The 21,562-nt window shown below is 43.4% G+C and overlaps 2 pseudogenes; both read left to right on the plus strand.

The window, feature by feature from the left end:
- Window positions 1–3,190: 3,190 nt before the first annotated feature.
- LOC123055519 (disease resistance protein RPM1-like) lies at window positions 3,191–5,928 on the plus strand (annotated as a pseudogene).
- Window positions 5,929–7,754: 1,826 nt separating this feature from the next.
- LOC123051162 (disease resistance protein RPM1-like) lies at window positions 7,755–17,959 on the plus strand (annotated as a pseudogene).
- The last annotated feature ends 3,603 nt before the right edge of the window (window positions 17,960–21,562 follow it).

Raw genomic sequence — 21,562 nt, forward strand, 5'->3', positions numbered from 1 at the left:
GGTTGGTGGCTCCAACCGGTACTAAAGACCTCCCCCCTTTAGTACCGGTTGGAGCCACCAACCGGTACTAAAGGGGTGCGCTGCCACCCGCAGTGCACAATGTTTAGTCCCACCTCGCTAGTTGAGAGGAGCTCGCACCGGTTTATAAGCCCCGCCACGGCTACCGTGTCGAGCTCCTCTCTAAACATGCCTTTGTGGGCCTATTGCAAGTCTTCTGCCCCGTGGGGCCTACTGGGCCATACGGGCCTGCATCCTGGCCCAACTAGAGGTTGGGTTTCTAGTCGTATGTAGGCCGTGCCGGGCCAGAAGGCGGGCTGTTTTTGCTTTATTTAAATAAAAAATAAAAAATCCTTTAGTACCGGTTGGTGTTACCAACCGGTACTACAAGTCTCCCAAACCCCGGCGCGGGCTCGTGCCACGTGCTGGCCCTTTAGTGGCGGTTCGTGTTGAATCGGTAGTAAAAAGGGGGGGAAGGGGTTTAGTCCCCACACTTTAGTGACGGTTGCAGAACCGGCACTAAAAGGCCTTACAAACCGGTGCTAAATCCAGGTTCTGCACTAGTGGGACCTGTCTATCTTGTTTTCTTTTCTTTAGGTTTTCGTTTCCATGATGACATCGACAAGGTGGTTGTTGCAATGACATGTGGAATAAGGTCTCTTTGCTCTCTCCCTACCTCAACGACATCTCATACGACACCGACGAATGGGCTGTGAGAGTTTGTGTCCCAATATCCGTGGCCAATTGGTGTATCAATCAAGGATGGCTATTGGCTGGTTATTTGGTGACGCGAATTCGACATCTTTTGAATGTTGTTTCTAGTCCGATCCATCCAAACCCTCTAAAAGGATGGTGATGGAGTGCAAGCCTGTATTGCATGGGATGATGCTCCAACCGATGTTGGTTTACAGATTTATAGATCTGGTCTCAAGGGGCTAGTGACTATTGTGGTCTTTAAAGTCTGGTATGGCAAGGGCATTTGCAAGTCTCCCATTCTTTTATTGTTGATTGATCAATTCATAATGTTTGACAAGTGGTGTACAATTAAAAAGGCTAGTATGATTTTTAATGCAATTTTGTTTTTATTGGTAGTTCCGCGTCCAATTATCTGTTGATATTAATCAGATATAGGATGTTGTTTGGGTCTTTATTTGTAAAAAAAAGTATACATCCCCCTCCATTCCTAAATATAAGTTTTTCTTGACATTTCAAATGGACTACAACATTCGAATATATGTAGACATATTTTAAAGTGTAGATTCACTCATTTTGTTTCGTATGTAGTCGCTTGTTGGAATCTCTAGAAAACTTATATTTGGAAACGGAGGGAGTATTATATTAGTAGAGAGTTACTTTTAAGTTTTTTGAATTTTAAATTAAGGCTCACAAAATTCGTCCGATTCGTTGGGGTCAAAAACAAAAAAACAAAAACGAAATCCAAAACCTTCTCACGCGAGCACATAAAATTTGTTCTGATATTTAAATTTATAAATAAATTTTTTAAATAACTTCGTCCCTCGACTTGTCCGCTATGGCTAAAATCTTTCACTTATAGTCTCATCTTATCAGCCCGGCAACGGCTTTGGGGTTTCCGCCCAAGTCGATGCTTATTATGCCCGCGGGCCGCAGCGAACGTTGGCACCGAGAACCGCCCGCTTGGCAGCGGCGAGCGACTCGGGCGAGGGCCGCGACGGCCAAGCCGCTCCTGCTCTGTCCTGCCGTCAGGTGTGCGCTGTTGTTCGTCTTCTCGCTGGTATCGATCGGAGCGTGCAGGCGGCCACTGGGGACAAGTATACACTTTGCATGACCGAAGGTTTGCTTGCTCGCATGTATTTCCAGCTTTGTTTTCTGATGCTCCCATGCGCGTTGTTGTATCACTTGCACAGCTTGTATGGGTTCTTTCAACAGTTGTAAAACTGAACTTTGGATGTTCTTGGCAGTTAAAGCCTGAATCGCAGATTGGTGCTCGGCAGTATGCGGAAAATATGATTTTAGCGCAATTTGGCATCGTGGCAAGTAGGTGATCCGGATCTTTCCTTTCCTTTTTCTTTTTCTTTTTCGATTCGGCGGCACCCTCACAATGGTGGGAATAAGGTGCCAGATGCTTTGTATCATCCGGATCTTTTTGTTTCTTTGCGTTTTCAGTTCGACGAAAAAGGGTTTTCCTCCGCTTTAGGCTATAAAGCAACGGCTTGTGTTTTCAGTTTTGAACCTTTAATTTTGTATGACTGGTGTTGGTGGTTTCTTTAATGGAAATCGAAGAGGTGGCTCGTTGTTTAAAAAAAGGGGATTGGCAAGACGTCAGGTGACTGCAAATGCAATTTTGGTCAGTCCAATCATTATTAGCCGTCGGATGCAAGATGGATGGTCGGATGGGCTTCTTCATCCTTTGAAAATGGATCATTGTTCATCTTCTATCTCTGAACCACCAAGCCACCACAGGCCTAACCACCTGCTGCTGGCGGCCCTCCTTCGCCAGCCTCAGCGCTCACCGCCATGCAATCGCCGCCCCCGGCCATGCACCACTTTCTCCGGCGACCTGCACCCTCGCCCCCAACAACCATAAGATAGATAATGCGGTAGCCTGCCACCCAAAGATAAATAGTGGGGTCGCCTGTTACCCTTAGATAGACCCAGAGGCCTTCTTCAGCGAGCTGGTGACTGCTTCTTCCTTCTCTTTGACAGCCTTTTCCTTCCTCCCAAAATCGACAGACACAAATTTGATTTGCAGGCAACTTACAAGTAGCTATTGTGCACAAAAAAAAAGGTGCCAAAATTTTCTTGGAGTGCACAGTTGTCTATTGACAAAGGGATGCGGCCCGGCCTTGTGAGTGCCTGGATTACTTATTTTGTTATGCCTGTCAACCATCACACTAGCACACTCACACCTCTATTTCGTTATGTCTGGCAAACCACAACGGCTCTGTGCGGTCAAGCTAGCTTTACATATCAAATATTAATGCAAACCAACATATCGAACATCCATGTAAAGCAATGGAATGATAGTAAAAAATCAGTTATGTCGGCGCCTGACATCACAAAAGTTATCTCACTAGGATTTCTGGTAACTAACAAAATAATTGTTTTCTTTATGTAGACTCAATGTATAAGGATGGCGTTGGTATTCAACATTGAACACTGATATTTTCAATCGCATTTGCTGGTAAACTGACGTAAAGCCGTACGCAAAGAAATGGCAGAGGCTGCTCTTGTGCTTGTCATAAAAAAGATTGGCATAGCTATGGCAGTAGAGACACTGAAGTACGCTAGACCATTGCTTGCAAGGAAAACTGGGCCCGTGGCAGCACTCCCGGATAACATGAGACTGATAAAGAATGATCTTGAGCTTATGCAAGCATTTCTCAAGGATATTGTCACGAAGGGTCGGATAGATCAAGTCACCGAGACATGGACAGGGTAAGTCTGAAGATTGGCATATGATATGGAAGACATTGTGGATCAATTTATTTATGTTGTTAGTAAACACCATCAGGAAGGATCATGGTGGGTTTATGTGAACAAAATCATAAAGAAACCCGATCTCTGTTTACACTAGATGAAATTGCTATGGCACTTAAGAGAATAAATCTAGAGCTTACACAGCTTAAACAAAATAGAGACTGGACTCAACAAATCTCTGTTATGAGTGATGTTCCTACAACAAATTATGACAGCCAACAGCAATTGTATCTTCCTGGACATGGTTACTCAATCTCTGATGATGAACTTGTAGGACTTGGTAAAAATAGAGAAACCTTGATGAAGTCACTGAGTTTGGCAGAATGTTCTCATCTGCAGATCACTGCTGTGTGGGGTATGGGTGGCATTGGGAAAAGCACTCTAGTCAACAATGTGTTTAGAAACGAAGCATCCAATTTTGAGTGTCATGCATGGGTTTCCGTCTCTCAGTCATATAAACTAGATGATATTTGGAGAACTATGTTAAAAGATATCTATTCTGAAGACAAGTTTGATATTGCAAAGATGAGCAGTGCAGAGCTACAAGTGCAATTGAAGAAAATCTTAGAGACAAAGCGATACTTGATCATATTGGATGATGTATGGACTGCTGAAGATCTCTTTAAAATTAAAGAGGTCCTTGTTGATAAGGACATGGGAAGCAGAGTAATAGTCACAACAAGAACTGAGGAAGTAGCTTCAATAGCTGATGATAGCTACAAGATCAAAGTTGAGCCTCTTGAGGAGGAGGATGCATGGGGCCTATTTTGCAGGAAGGCATTTCCCAAAATTGAAAATCACATCTGCCCAAAAGCATTACAAGAGTGTGGTAAATCGATAGTGGAGAAGTGTGATGGTTTACCATTAGCTCTTGTGTCCATAGGGAGTAGATTATCTCTTAAATCGCTGAATGTTACAGAGTGGAGGCTATTTCTGGATCAGCTTATCTGGGAGCTACACAATAATGAGAACCTAAATCGCATGAAGAAAATTCTGAATCTGAGCTACAAATACTTGCCCGACTATTTGAAAAGTTGTTTCTTGTATTGTGCCATGTTTCCAGAAGACCACATGATCCACAGAAAAAAATTGATTAGATTGTGGGTCGCTGAAGGATTTATTGAACAAATTGGAGGTTTTAGTTTAGAATATGTTGCTGAAGGTTACCTTACAGAACTTGTTCGACGAAGCATGCTACATGTGGTTGAGAGGAACAGTTTTAATAGGATTCGATGTCTTCGAATGCATGATCTTGTGCGTGAGTTAGCCATATGCCAATCTAAAAGAGAGAGTTTCAGTACGACTTACGGCGATAGTCTTGGAGGGACGCAGGTGGAGTCGGATTCTCGTCGTTTATCGGTGCTTCAATGCAGAAATGACATTCGATCGAGCACAGGTCAATTCAGGCTTCGTACATTCATAGCATTCCGCACTAGCATGTCACCATTTTCATGGTTTCCCTCAGAATCTAAGTACCTTGCTGTGTTGGAGCTATCAGGCTTACCTATTAAGACTATTCCAAATTCGATTGGAGAGCTATTCAACCTAAGATATTTGGGCCTCGACAACACGAATGTGAAGGTACTCCCAAACTCTATTGCGAACCTTCAGAACTTAGAAACGTTGAGTCTTCAAGGTGCAGACTGTCTGAATCTTCCACAAGGGTCTGAAAAGCTGAAGAGATTGAGGCACCTTCTTATATATAAATGGCTGGATAAAACATTTTCAATCTTGGTAAGATTTGAATCCATGGAGCCATTTGAGGGATTGTGGAACTTGAAGGACTTGCAAACTCTGCATTCAGTTCGAGCTAGTAAAGTTTTCATTGCAAAACTAGCAAGTTTATCTCAGCTGAGGTCCCTTAGTATTACTGGGGTAAGGAGCATCCACTGTGCACAATTGTGCGACTCTTTATCAAAGATGCACCAGCTCTCAAAATTACAAATAAAATCCAGTAACGTAGATGAAGTGCTCCAACTTGAAACTTTAATATTGTCAAACCGTCTTGAAAAACTCACTTTCTCAGGGCGATTTTCCGAAGGAACTTCGAAATCTCCATTTTTCTCAACCAACAGAGATAGACTTCACAGGATCTTTCTACTTTGGTCCCAGCTTGTGGAGAACCCATTACAGTGCCTCTCTGAATTTTCAAATTTGACTGAAATAGGTCTTAAAAGGGCATTTACTGGACAAGAGCTAAACTTCCATTCAGATTGGTTCCCAAATGTGAGGATTATTTCTTTGCTTGATTTGCCACATGTGAACCAAATCTGCATACACGAGGGAACTTTGGTCTGCCTTGAAGAATTTGTGATCAGTGGCCTTGCCGAACTGCGGGACATTCCTGGGCTTGGACACCTGAAATCCCTCAAAGAAACACGGTTTAGTAACATGCATCCTGATTTCATAAGGAATCTTCAAGCGGCAAGACTAGAGCACATCCCCATATCCTACTACAGGACAGTGCGGTAATTGAACCATCCTGGCCAATATATTATGTTTGCACTTTTCATGCCATTCAGTGTGTGTGTGATCGATCAAATTCACCAAATTCTAGCTTTTTAGGTTGACGAAATTTCGTTCTGTTGCAGACCCAGAGTGGCATAAGTCTTATTGGGTTTGCAGTCATTATCGTCGGTGAGGCAGTTTTATACTGTTGCCATCCATCTTGATTTTTACAGTATTTATGTTTAGTGGTGCTAAGCTACTGCTTCGAGATAATTATTATGTATTTTTACATAGTGATTCATGTAATAATGTTGAAAACTTCAGCTACTTGCTCGACACATGTTCAATAGAAAACAATCCTTATTTGCCACTTGCATGCCATGCCCCAGTGCAAAGCATCGGAACTTTTTGCTCATCGGTCGCGGTTGCTGAGGTTCAAACTTCACAGTTCAGTGTCTTTTAGCTCTTGTCCGGGGAAGGGAAATAAATGCTTTATGACTTGGCCGTCGAATTGTCGATACGACGACGCCGGATTCGAGCTGGTGGAGAGGCGGCAGCTGCGAGAAGTGGAGGAGGCGGCACGACGGTGGTCCATCGTTGGAGGAGAGGGAGCTAGCTAGGGTGTTGCCAGAGAGTGAGGAGAGAGTGAGGGATTTTCGTTTGAAGCGAACCCTCGTGTTCCCTATTTAAGTCGAAGGCATCGTTTGCCGAGTTTTGGAACTCGGCTTAACCAGGCGCATGGTCAACTGTACATGACCCGGTGTCCCACCTGTCAGTTTTTACCGAGTTTTCCACACACAAAACTCGGCAAAGCCGTGACGCCTGGCATTTCGATTTAAAAAAATGAAAAATGAAAAATGTATACCGAGTGCGTTCATGACAAAACTCGGCAAACGTGGGACCCATGGAATTCTGATTTAAAAAAATAAAAATAGAAAATGTTTACCGAGTCTCACTTAGCCGAAACTCGGCAAACAAAGGCTGTCGTCATGGCTCCGTCGACTACCGTATAGCAGGGCCCACTTGTCAGGCTTTGCCGAGTGTATTTCTGCAAGAACTCGATGAACATGAGATTCTGTCGAGTTTATTATGTTTGCCTAGTTGTTTCTCGTTGGAACTTGGCAAAGGCACAGCTCTGCCGAGTTGCTTATGACTGCCGAGTCCAATTTTGGATAAAACTCGGCAGAGAGAAGTTTGCCGAGTTCCCGACAGAATGAACTCGGCGAAGTGTCGGAACTCCGGACAAAACCAGATTCTAGTAGTGTTTAGGTAGTTTGAATACTAATATACAACTTGCATGCTGAGCTAGCTTGCTACACTAGGGCGTAGTGTACTTGCATTTGCATACACATGATAGATCATAGAAGAGCTGTCCTTCTATTCGATCAGGTGGTGAGAAACATTTCAGGAGAGGTAATATTCAGTAGTACTTGTCTAAGTAAATTTGACATGCATGCACGAGAATCCCTGTAATTTTGTTTACCTTGGAAAGTTTTGCTAGTTTATCGGAGCATAATTGATGATAGACTGGTGAATGTATCTGTGGGTGTGGTTCTGGTTGTGATCCTGCAAAAGCAGAAAGATGTAGTTGTTGGACATGGAGGTAGACTAGGACAGCACCAACCACAGTGCCCTTTAATTTTGTCACACTTTAAGTGCAGAGGTTAGCTTCTTGGGAGTTGCTGGGGTAATTGTTTATCCCTAATCATGGAGTAAACAATAGTATATTAAAGCTATAGTGCGTACACGGCAACTTTGAGTGCTTTTCTGATGGACCAACTTTGGAGTTGTTGGTTGGTGATAGTATAGACTATCATCCTGCGCTAGTTTTGCTCGTACTGCTAGTTGCTACAGACTTATGCACAGCTCGATTGAGACATACCTCTCACACTATACCTTTGGCTCTGAAAGGAAGAAACTGCAGAGAGAGCACAAACCTGTATGGCGATGATGAAGGCAACTCGACCAGACTAGTACCTGTGGTGCAGGTCTCTCCTACTCTTCCTCTTCTCCTCCTTGCTGGTCTTATTTCAGTATCTGAGAACTATTATCTGCAGCCAGCCCAGCCATTGGTGATGTCGTTATGACGAATTTGAGCCTGCGTAGTTCGTCGAGATGGAATCTAAAGCTGAATCAGCCCCTGTTAAATGCGCGCGCGGATGAAATAAAACGGTACTGTTTCACCATACTTATTGTACTCCTTTTTTTTGGTTGTGTTATGTACTCCTATTTCTGATTTGTTCATGTTCCTAGTTATGAATATGGTGCATCTGCACATGAGTGTACCGAAAATTCGAGAAAGCCTAGTTTCGTCTATTGAAGTACATGCATCAAGAGAATATGGTTGTCTTGTGTGTGTCCCATAAGGCCATGTAGCGGTGACACTCGGTCCTCGCAGGCCTCTGGCAGCAGGGTGGGATATTCTAGGCAACCAAAGAGTGGATAAGGGAATGTGCTCTAGGAGGGTATTTTCTATTTGTCTTTTTGTTCTTAGGGGGATAAATTTTCGATCTATTCATAATCAATCATGTTAGTACAGAAAACATCAGAGGTAACAAAAACTACAATCATGTTCGTGGACCACCTATCGTCGACTACAAGCACAGGCGCGAGCTGAAGGTGCACCACCGTCATCACCCCTCCTTCAGCAGAGTTTAAAGATAAGGCCTAGCCTAGACAAGGTAGCAAGCGACAGAAGAAGATAAGGGACTAGGAGTTTGGCCAAGCACAGTTTGAAGGAGAAGTCATTCTGTTAGCTAACCGTGACCAAGTCTCTTCAGGGCCTGCTTTTTATAGAGAACCACAAATAGAAAGTTAGAAATGCATCTTCTCAACCGAAAGTCATATTCTGAGCTCGAGCGCACATGTGCTCGATATCCCCCTCGTTGATTCACCCCGAGATCCCCTTTCCCGAGCGTATTGCGTGCGGTATAGTAACTCGTATTCCATCGCTTTTAAGGATCATGGCCCACGCAGGGTCACCCATAAAAGCAACGTCCCCGTTTATTTGTTTGACGGACCTAACAGAACCAAACGTCATGGGCCGATTACTTGTCGATTCTGTTCCATAGAAGGCCGTCCACGCCGTCACATTACTTTGCACGATCGCCAACGAACACGGCCGCAAGACAAATGTGATATGATGATTACGAACTTAATTAACTACGGCAGAACAACAAACTTGGAGATGGATTACACCACACCACTAGCTCTAGGCGGGTAACACAACGCCAGCAAACTAATCCGAGACATAAAGCATGCCTGCACGCAGGGCAGGTGCTCAGTTGCACAAACACATCATGAATGCAGAAAACAAGTCGTGCTTGCGATTGACAATTCAAACTTACTGAAATCGTTTGGCATTTTTCACTCACCACTACACGCCACCAGCTAATCTCAGCTCCATCGCTTTCGTAAAATTGTTCCTTTGGTGCCCCACCACACCACAATTTTTGCAACTCGCCGGCTTCCGAGGCTGCTTTGGCACATCACCGAGATCCGGGTAAGTACGTAGTTCTCTTGTGCCCCAGCCGTCGACACACCAACAAGCATCACACTCTTGATCGCGACCTCCGCTGCTCGATTTTGATCTGCACATGAACAAAAACAAGAAACAGTCAGATCATCATACTACCAGAGTACTCTTTTTAACACATGTCCTTAATCAACATAATCCTCAGGGACTCAGTACAAAAACACTCAAAACTCTACACGGTCTCAGTGTACCAGGACGCCAGCTAAGATCACAGTCTGGTTATGGTTTTTTCACACCGACAAATGTCCGCACGGCTCGTACTTTTTTTTTCCAGAATTGCTCAATCATGAGGTAATTTCCATTGGTACTGTTTAGTCAATTATTAATACAAACGTGCTCTAAAAGTACTATGTAGACAATTTCTCATTCTACCGAATGAACGTCACTACATCGATAGATCTATGCATTCTACTACAATTTCATTCAAGCATTATCAACAAATTCAGATCCAATCCAAGCTTACACGCACGCAATTTTTGGACCATGACAGGGCCTGCGGGTTCATCTTACCAGTTGATAGTTTAGACTGCTGCAGCGGGCTCTTCTGTTTTCCCAACACGGCGGTCTGTAACTCACACATCTGCGCGGACAGGCCGCCGACGGTTCATCCACTGCCAGGAAAGTCGCCACCGCCCTGCTTGTTGGCAGATCCCCTCTCCTGGTCACTCTCACTCACCTCCTCCACCAGAGGATACCTTACAAAGCCAACAGAACACACAAGCAGACGCAAATCAGAACATAAAGCCGAACAACAGTTTAGCAAGTCAGCTAGCTTGATAGATCCATGGATTCATCTTACCTTCTAATTAGCTGCATTTGGAACTCCATCGCTCGAATGGATTCGTGTGCGCTGGAGCACCCCGCTGACTGGAAATGGATTTGGATACCGCAGCTGGGGAGCCGCCGGCCTGCAGTGAATGATTCAAGCCATCCACCTACGTAAAGCGAATTTCCTGGTCCACGGACCAGATTACCGCCACCAAATTACAAGCCATGGCTCATCTTCAGTCAGGTTTTCTATGAACACCCTAACTGCCTTCTCAAAAGTGCTTATGCGGGGTGGGAAAGGCGTCAAGCTTGGGGCAGAGGCTCCAGTCCTCAACCGAAAAGCAGTTTCAATGATTGTGTCAAACAATTTAACCCACTGAATATCAAGCTGCGCATGAAGGTGTGACATGAATTAGTGTGCAAACTGACTGTTCTGACTTGAAGTTAAATTCAACATTGCTATAAAGATCTACAGTACTATATTTTCAGGCTTTGTAAGGTCATACAGTTTGGTTGGATTTCTGCTGGGAGCACTCCATGGTTTGGTAGGAGTTAGTGTGCGAACTGTCTGTTTTGAACGGCTAATTTCATCTCTCGGTTCATAGTTTGAAGTACTCCCCGCAGAAATTAAACCAAAGTGCATGACCTTAGAAAGCATGAAATTATAGTACTGTAAATCTTCATAGCAATGCTGAATTTAACTTCAATTCAGAACTGACAATTTGCACACCAATTAGTCTCACACCATGGACACCCAGAAATTCAACCAAACTGTATGACCTAAAAAGCATGGAAATATTTGTACTACTGAAAATATTCGTATGAATGCTGAATTTAATGTTATCACTGACCTCTTGTTCCAACGAGGAACCTGAAGATTCATCTTCCCCGTCGACAGCTCGGAAGTGAGAGGCGAGCTGCCCCTTGTCACTTCCGCCGCTTCAGCAACGCCGCAGATCCGCCCTTTGGCGCTCACACCCATGGCCTCCTGCAGCATCACCTTGACCACTGTCCACCTGGTGCCATGTGCCGGCGACCTTCCAGCACTAGACTCTCCCCAACCTCAATCAGAGTGGATCTGGGAGAGACAAATCACAAAAGGTTAACCGCTGGAACTCGACACTGGAAAACACACAAGGTCGATTAGTAGCATCGGATCGACATACCTCCTGATTGCAAGAGGAAATCCATCGCTTTCGGTCGTGTGTTCGTCCACTCCCTCCCTTGCTTCTGAAGTTCCAAAATGACGGCCGCGTTGGGGTAGAACAGACTCACCTTGCATTGAATCCATGGAGCATCGACTTTTCTGAGCCACAGACCAGACAGAAATCGAGAACCTGATCCACGGCTCACCTCGTTTCTGATTGCTCCGATCAACATATCACAACATCGATAGACATGAACATCTTTCAAGCTTGGGCACTGAAGAAGCAGCCGTTCTGCAGAAAGTTCCTTAGCCTGTAAATACTCATGCACTAATCATAAGTTTGGACATTGAAGAAACATCCAGTCGGTACAGAACAAGAAAGAATCAGGACACACTTTTTCCATACAAAAAATCTGTGAAAAATCAGGGAAATTTGATAGAATTCTCTGTACAACTTTCCCAATGAGCCCACATGTTTGGCCAGACGAGACCTGAAATTATTACCCTACTATTATTCACAGCTAACTTAATTGCACATGTCCTTATGACTAATATGCAAACATGGTCTAATGAACCAAAAGCTTTACAAACTGCTGATCTCTGTCTATGGTGCTGGGCCTCTAGTTCATGTCTTCGTCGAGTGCTGCAACCAAGAAATTATAGATGCAAGCTTCTCACCCATTGCGTGTGCAGACGGTTCATATATTCGGGCACAGTGATGCCCTCAAAATTGTTCTGTCATATTAACCTTAGACATCTCCAAAATCAGCTACACTGCTTTATTTGGTCAATTACTTTTAAATTGTTTTCAAGAGTAAGCAACAATCTTCTAAAAACAAAGTGCCCTGCCAAACTACACGACGTAGCTAATATAATTTTGCGCAAAGATGACTGCAAAATGGGTCTGCTATACTAAACTTACACATTTCCTGTCCTACAGCAGCAGTAGTTATATGTTGTTTAGTAGTTGAAGTTCACCTTCTCAAGTCAGAAGCAATTCCCTTAAATCCAAGGTCCTACAGCACTGCCTGTACGCTTCTTGTAGTAATTTACATAGTAACATTGGTCGTTGCTAGTTAGTTCTGTTCTACCGACTTTTACCATTTTTAGCAAAGTCAGTAGCAATAATTCCTATTGAACGAAAAACTAACCACTTCCCCGATCAGACATGACTCTAATCCAGATCACTAACGGATTCCTACAACGAAGTACTACTATATCCACAAAAGAAATACACCTTTACCATGTTGCGCACTAACCTCTTTAACCACCGAGGAGCTTGTGGGCTGGCCTTCCCGTGGAGACCTGCGAGGGCGGCGACGAGTTCTTCCTTCTGCCAACCACACCACGCTCGAGCAGATCTGTGCGTCTGCACTCGCGGCCGGCGCCGGCACCTAATCCACACCAACAACCGTCAAGGCAGCCATTCGCCGCAGCGGATCTCGCATGCATTCAGTGTCGTCCACCGCTTCAATCAGTCAAACCGAGATTACAATCACCACTGCAGATATGAACATACAGATCCCCAAAGGATCGAAACATTACCGGCTGATTAGCTGCTGTAGGAATCCCATCCCCATCAATGGCGTCGTCTTCTTCGGGCGCCTGCCCTTCGAGGAACAGGAACCTTATCTTATCTGCTCTGCTCTATCGCAATGAAAATGGGCATCGACTGCGCCCCGACCCCACGAGGACGGAAAGCACGTTTTCTGTTCCACGGATCAGCATTGGCGTTGACGTTCCGAGCCACGGCTCAAACATCAGACACGAACGGCCGGCCCGATGATGACCCACATCACAGCACGGGGACATACGTAGAGACCTGATGGCCCGATTAAAAAACACACGTATTGTGCCAGGCACCTGACATGGAATAGATCCCCAAGCTATATTCGGTGGTCCGGATAAAGAGAGCAGTTGCGCCCGAGTGCAAAAACTTCGTGTTCTCAACTTCCTTCCTTCCTCTCTCTCTCAGTGGCGGAGCTTGAAGTTCATTGTTGGGCGGGCTAGGTGGCCCAAACAGAAGGAAATAGCCTATGGGCTGGTGTTCATTGATCCACATGTTCCTCTTCTCCATTTCTTCAAGGATGCTCATCATCACCATGAAATCTTCATCTTCATCGCCATCAATGTCCGAATCCGATGAATTGATGAACTCCTTGAAAATGAACTCATCAATCTCCATGTGATCAGACCCATCCTTCGATGAACCCATCATTTGCCTACAAATGTGCAAAAGAACATAACAAAAACAGCTCCAACATTTCCACAAACACATGGTGGGCGATGTGTATGTCAGACGGAGTAGGACGTACCAGTGTGGCGTGTGGGGCAGTGACCATGTCCAATACGGCAAGGACGTCCAGGGACGATGGGGGGTGGTGGCGGAGCTGCCAGTTGGCGTTGGACTAGGACGACGTCAAATCTAGGGTAGGAGAGTAAGAAACGGGCAAGACGCGGCACGAACGAGGAAAGGAGAGGAAGATGGCGAGGGTGGAGGTCGATTTTGGGGGATTTGACGTGTGTCCGGTGTGTTGGGTTCGATGTGGCGGGCGGATCTGAATTCCCCGAAACTCGCCCCACATATGGTCTGGACTTGAGGGGTACTGAACAGCCCGGACATACAGGTTGGGTTTGAAGGTCGGTTGGATGGCGTTCTTTTGTCCGGGCTGTCTGCCAGGACATATGGGGAGTAGGGGGGTCCGGTTGGGGATGCTCTTAGAGGGATGCCAGCCTGCTGGAAAATTATTAGAAATGAGAAAAAAAATTAATATTTTTAAACCGCGTGTGCTTCTGTTTCATTATGCCCATCAACCATCACACGCCAGGCGATCTTGGATCAACATTATTATTAATTAGATGCAATGGCAGTGGTAGCGGGGGTGCCGAGATTCCTACTCTATGAGGTCGAGTTTTTTAAGTTAGCTTTACATATCAAATATCCATATGATTACATTCAAGCATCCATGTAAAGCAACCATATAATTATCAAAAACCCGTAAGGTTGCTTCTCCACTATAGAACACCCAACTATTAAAATTAACTCACCAGCTAGGATTTTCGGCATTTGACAAAATATTTGTTTTCTTTATGTAGATTTGTTGTGCAGGGATGGCATTTTTATCCAACAATGAACATTGATTTTTGGAACTATCTTCGCTGAAATATTGAGGTAAAACTACACGAAGAGAAATGGTGGAGGCTGCTCTTCTTCTTGTCACAACAAAGATCGGAATAGCTGTGGGAGCACAAACGCTTCACTACACTAGGTCTGTTGCAAAACTCTCAGAGAACATGACACTGATAAGGAATGACCTAGAGCTTATTCGAGCATTTCTCAAGGAGATTGGAAAGAAAGCTTCGACAGATGGAGTCACTGAAACATGGATTGGGCAAGTCCGAAGATTGGCGTATGATATGGAAGACATTGTGGATCAATTTATGTATGTTGTTGGTAAACACCATCAGAAAGGGTCATGGTGGATTTCTGTGAAGAAAATCGTGAAGAAACCCCAATATCTGTTTACACTAGGTGAAATTGCTACTGGCCTGAAGAAAATAAACCAAGCCCTTACACATCTTAAACAAAACAAAGATTGGACTCAACCAATAGCTAGTGTGGGCGATGTTTCTGCAACAAATTATGACAGCCAACAGCAACTATATCTTCCTGGACATGATTACTCAATCTCTGATGATGAACTTGTGGGATTTGATAAAAACAAAAGAATATTGATGGAGTCACTGAATTTGGAAAATTGTCCAAATCTGCAAATCATTGCCTTGTGTGGTATGGGTGGTATCGGGAAAAGCACTCTTGTTAGTAATGTGTTCAGAAATGAAGCATCCAACTTTGAATGCCATGCATGGGTTTCCGTCTCCCAGTCATATAAACTACATGATATTTGGAGAAGAATGCTGAAAGAAATCTGTGCTAAAGACAAGAAAGAATTTGATGCTGAGAAGATGACCTGTGGAGACTTACAAGATGAATTGAAGGAACTCCTGAAGACAAGGCGATACTTGATCATATTGGATGATGTCTGGAAAGCTGAAGACTTCAGAAAAATTAAAGAGGTTCTTGTTGATGCAAAAATGGGAAGCAGAATAATAGTGACAACAAGATCTGAGGAAGTTGCTTCAATAGCTTATGATGGTTGCAGGATCAAAGTGGAGCCTCTTGAGGAGGAGGATGCATGGCGTCTATTTTGCAGGAAGGCATTTCCAAGCACTGACAATCACATCTGCCCATTAGCATTACAAGAGTGTGGTAAATTGATAGTGGGGAGGTGTGATGGTTTACCATTAGCTCTTGTGGCCATAGGGAGCTTATTGTCTCTTAATGCGCAGAATGTGACATAATGGAAACTATTTGACGCACAACTTATTTCCGAGCTACACAAAAATGAGAACCTAAGTCGCGTGGAGAAAATTCTGAATCTAAGCTACAAATACTTGCCCGACTGTTTGAAGAGTTGTTTCTTGTATTGTGCCATGTTCCCAGAAGATTACATGATCCATAGAAAAAGATTGATTAGATTGTGGATCGCTGAAGGGTTTATTGAACAAATTGGAGCATGCAGTTTAGAAGATGTTGCTGAAGGTTACCTGACAGAGCTCGTTCGGCGAAGCATGCTTCATGTGGTAGAGAGGAACAGTTTTAACAGGATCAGGTGTCTTCGAATGCATGATCTTGTCCGTGAATTAGCCATTTTCAAGTCTAGAAGAGAGAGTTTCAGTATGACTTATGATGATAGTCATGAGGTGATGCAGGTGGAGTCAGATTCTCGTCGCTTGTCGGTGCTCCAATGCGAAAATGACATTCAACCAAGCATAGGTCAACGCAGGCTTCGTACCTTCTTAGCATTTAGCACCAGCATGGCATCATCTTCTTTGTTTCGCTCTGAATCTAAGTACCTTGCTGTGTTGGAGCTATCAGGATTACCTATTATGACTATTCCAAATTCAGTTGGGGAGCTATTCAACCTGAGATATTTGGGCCTCGATGACACCAAGGTGAAGGTACTCCCAAACTCTGTAACAAACCTTCACAACTTAGAAACACTAAGTCTCCAAGATGCTGATTGTTTGAAATGCCCGCGAGGGTCTCAAAAGCTGAAGCGATTGCGGAACATTCTTATGTTTAAATGGATTGTTAACTCACCCTTGACTTTTGGAAGGTATGAATCTATGGAGATGTTTGATGGATTGTGGAATTTGAAGGAATTACGAACTCTAGATGCAATTCGTGCTAATGATGATTTCATTGCAAAACTTGTTAATTTATCTCAGCTGAGGACCCTTGCCATTACTGGGATAAGGAGCATCCACTGTGCACAACTGTGTGACTCTTTATCAAAGCTGCACCAGCTCTCATTCTTGGAAATAAGAGCCAGCAACGAAGATGAGGTTCTCCGGCTTGAAACTTTAAAATTGTCAAACCGCCTTAAAAAGCTCACTTTATCTGGGTGATTTTCTGAAGGAACTTGGGAATCTCCATATTTTTCAACCACCGAAGATGGAATTCACAGGATATTTCTAATTTGGTCCCAGCTAGCGGAGAGCCCAGTGCTGAACCTCTCTAGATTGTCAAATTTAAGTCAAATATATCTTAAAAAGGCGTATACTGGACAAGAGCTGATCTTCCATCCAGGGTGGTTCCCAAATGTGAAGAATATTGCCTTGGGGGATTTACCATGCGTCATTCAAATATGCATACACGAGGGAGCTTTGGTCCACCTTGAAGAACTTGTGATCAGAGACCTTGCGCAACTGCGGCACGTCCCTACAGGCCTGGAACATCTGAAATACCTCAAAAAGGCGTTGTTTCTTGACATGCATCCTGATTTCGGAAGAAATCTTCAAGCGGCAAGATCACATGATCATATCCCGAGAGTCACCTGCAGTATACGGTAATTGAAACATCATCAGCGAGCCAATATATTATGTTAGCCCTTCCCATGCATTCGATGTGTGCTGGATCACCAGCACCAAACACTAGCTATTAGAGTTGATGAAATCTTGTTCTGCTGCAGACCCGGAGTGGCATGAGTGTCTTGCATTGATGGTTTGTAGTTATAATCATTGGTGAGGGAGCTATGGATCTCTGTTGAGGAATGGCGATTTATGGGACAACTGTCATTCTTCTTTCTATGATTATCTCTTCTTATTTAAACAAGGACTGGTTTGTAATAACGCATGGGAATGATTTCTATTGCTTCTATCCCATCTTGGTTTTACAGTATTTATTTATGTTTAGTGGTGCTAAGCTACTGCATGAGATAATTTTTTTGTGCTTTTACATAGTGTGATTCATGTAATAATGTTGAAAACTTCAGCTACTTGCTCAACACATTTTTAAGACAAAACAATCCTTATTTGCCACTGAATGCTACATATGCCCCAGTGCGAAGCATCTGAACTTTTTCCTCACCCTCTGGGGCTGCTGAGGTTGAGAACTTCACAGTTCAGTTTCTTTTAGCTCTTTTTTCTGGGAAATGAATGTTTTTTGACATGTAACATTTGCAGTATCCATTACATTCACACCATCTATTTATCTGCTGCACTACTGTTACATATTGGTGCACTGTGTATTAGAATGCCATGAGTACTGCTGGTGTTAGATAAGTTCCAATCATATGAGAAAAGAACGAACAGCAACCCTTCTGAAACTGTTAAAACAAAATCAGAGTAGGCGGCTGCTAATCACCGAAAACTTTTGGTCAGTTGGCTAGGGTAAATGAGGTACTTAGAATGCTAATATAAACTTACATGATTAGCTTTCTTCACGGAGGCATACTGAGCCTCTCATACATGCTAGATACGTACTAGAAGAGTTGCCCTTTTATATTCTGTCAGGTGAGAGACATTGCAAGAGGGATAGTATTCAGTAGCACTTGTCCAGGTTTATTTGACTTGTGAGAACTGGGCAATGGTCTAGTGGTAGGCTCACAGTGGTGCATCCGTACTAACCAGAGTTGTTCGAATACTGTCACAGGCGGGTAGGCTCTATCTTATTTAATTTCGACGGCACTCCTTCCGCATTGGACTTGTTGCTTGTTGGTTCACGTGAGTACACTTGATGACAATCTGGTTAATGTCTTTCTGTGTGTGTGGTGATCTTTAAGAGATGAGATGTGCCTTTTGGCAAGCTTTTGTCCTTCAGTTCTCCATGGTCTGCATCTCTAGCAAAAATTCAAATTTGTGTCATAGCCTCATAGGATATCTCTGCTGATTCAGACTTGCAGCATACAACCTTCAAGGAAATTCTTGTGTATTTTTTTTTAAAGAAGGAAAAATGGTGCTGCAGTTGATGAGTGAAATCTGAAGATGTTAACTGGAAGTATCAGAACAGTTTGTCGTGTGAATAGTGGCTTCAAGCGAACACAAACACCAGCACGCATCAGCCTTTATTTGTTCTGCCAGTTTGCAGAAGCAGATGCAATGGAGCTCCTCATGTTCGAAATGCTTCCTGAAACATCTACCAGTTTCTAAACAGTAGACAGAAACTGGGGCACAAGAACAAATCAGTAAACCGTAGCATAGCATAGCAGGAACCGTGTTACGCAGTCTGAAACTCTGAACTAGAACAACCTGTTTGGTGTGGTCGAGTAGCACACCAGGAGTAAGAACAGAATCGGGAGAACATGCACCCAACTGGAGTGCCCTCGTATAAAAAATAGGAAATATTGGAAGCATTTAAATTTTAAGAGCCGTGAGGACCAGCCCAACCATGAGAGCTCGGAGGCCGAAAGTTCTTGGGAGTTGCCAGGGGTGATTATTTATCGCTAATCATGTACTCGTAAACAATAGTATATCAAATCGAGTACTATATATAGGGCAACTTGGAGTTGTTGGGTGGATGCATTATCGCTGCTCTGCATTTGCATATCTTGCCTATACTCGTTGTTACGAACTTCTGCCCATCTTGGAGACATCTCTCCTGTTTGGCTCGGAGAAGAAGAAACTCCATACTACCTGCGTGGGTGTGGCGACGATGAAGCTGGTTCGACCAGATTACTAGAGGTACGCACAGTTCCTACTCATCCTCTTCTGCTCCACCTTTTCCATCTTTCAATATCTGACTGAGATCTACTGGATTAGTTTTTCAGCCAGCAGTGTGCGATGTCAACCACCATGATGAATCTGAGCTCGGTGCGGTTGGTTGCGAGTTGAGACGGGATCTACAAACTGAATCTGTCTTCCCGTTGAAGACCCTCTCTGTTAAAAGACTCACGGAAGAAACAAAATGGTACTGTTAATTAGTACTCCCCCTGTAAACTAGTATAAGATCTTTTAGAGTACTATCGAGAAACATTTCTATTTGCATTATGTGATATCAATCAATCGTCTAATTCCCATCAATAGTAAGAAAGACTAGAGGAAATCTCGAATACACGCCACCAAACACCATGTTAATCAAATCATGTGGGCTCAATCTGAGTTGGCGTTAGGCACGAACCGTACATAGTATGGATTTTATTGTATGACATTGAAACATACAGTAGTACATATTTGACAATACATCTGAGTTTGTTGGTGGTGTTGTAAATCTCATTTGGAGGCAATTTCCAGGGATCAATGTATCTACGATTTTAGAATTGCGCCTACACGTAGAGTGGCGTTGCCAGAATTTTAATTAACCTAGCTTGACTAATTAAACATACAAAAGGTACACATCAAGCATCAATTTAAAGCAATCATATTTCACAGCGCAACCATAGGATCGCTTCACCGTACAGAACATCTCACTAGCCTGGAATTTCTGGCATTTGACAAAATGTTTGCTTCTTTATGTAGATTTATTTAACGTGCAAGGATGGAATTGCTATTCAACATTGAAGGTTGATTTCTGGAGCTGTTTTGGCTGAAATACTGAGGTCAAACTGCATAGAGAGAAATGACGGAGGCTGCTCTTCTTCTTGTCACAACAAAGATCGGAATAGCTGTGGCAGCAGAAACGCTTCACTACACTAAGTCTGTTGCAAAACTCTCAGAGAACATGCCACTGATAAGAAATGACCTAGAGCTTATTCGAGCATTTCTCAAGGAGATTGGAAGGAAAGCTTCGACAGATGGAGTCACCGAAACATGGATAGGGCAAGTCCGAAGATTGGCTTATGATATGGAAGACCTTGTGGATCAATTTATGTATGTTGTTGGCAAACACAATCAGAAAGGATCATGGTGGAGTAGTGTGAAGAAAATCGTGAAGAAACCCCAGTATCTGTTTACGCTAGGTGAAATTGATACTGCTCTTGAGAGAATAAACCGAGTGCTTATACGTCTTAGACAAAACAGAGACTGGACTCAACCAATAGCTGGTGCGGGCGATGTTTTTGAACTAAATTATGACAGCCAACAGCAATTATATCTTCCTGGACATGATTACTCAATCTCTGATGATGAACTTGTAGGATTTGATAAAAAATAGAGAAATTTTGATGGAGTCACTGAATTTGGAAAAATGTCCACATCTGCAAATAATTGCCTTGTGGGGTATGGGTGGAATTGGGAAAAGCACTCTTGTCAGTAATGTGTTTAGAAATGAAGCATACAACTTTGAATGCCGTGTATGGGTTTCTGTCTCTCAGTCCTATAAACTAGAAGATATTTGGAGAAGAATGCTGAAAGATATCTATTCTAAAGAGAAGAAAGCTTTTGATGGTGAGAAGATGACTTGTGCAGAGCTACAAGATGAACTGAAAGCAATCCTGAAGACAAAGCGATACTTGATCATATTGGATGATGTCTGGACAGCTGAAGATTTCAGAAAAATTAAAGAGGTTCTCGTCAACACAAAGATGGGAAGCAGAATAATAATCACAACCAGATCTGATGAAGTAGCTTCACAAGCTGATGATGGCTACAAGATCAAAGTTAAGCCTCTTGAGGCGGAGGATGCATGGCATCTATTTCGCAGGAAAGCATTTCCGAGAACTGAAAATCACATCTGCCCATTAGTGTTACAGGAGTGTGGTAAATTGATAGTGGGGAGGTGTGATGGTTTACCGTTAGCTCTTGTGGCCATAGGGAGCATATTGTCTCTTAAGGTTCAGAATGTTACAGAGTGGGGACTATTTGATGCACAACTTATTTCTGAGCTAAACAAAAATGTGAACCTAAACCATGTGGTGAAAATTCTGAATCTAAGCTATAAATACTTGCCTGACTATTTGAAAAGTTGTTTCTTGTATTGTGCCATGTTC

Source organism: Triticum aestivum, chromosome 2D, assembly GCF_018294505.1.
Source record: "Triticum aestivum cultivar Chinese Spring chromosome 2D, IWGSC CS RefSeq v2.1, whole genome shotgun sequence".
Lineage (NCBI taxonomy): Eukaryota > Viridiplantae > Streptophyta > Magnoliopsida > Poales > Poaceae > Triticum > Triticum aestivum.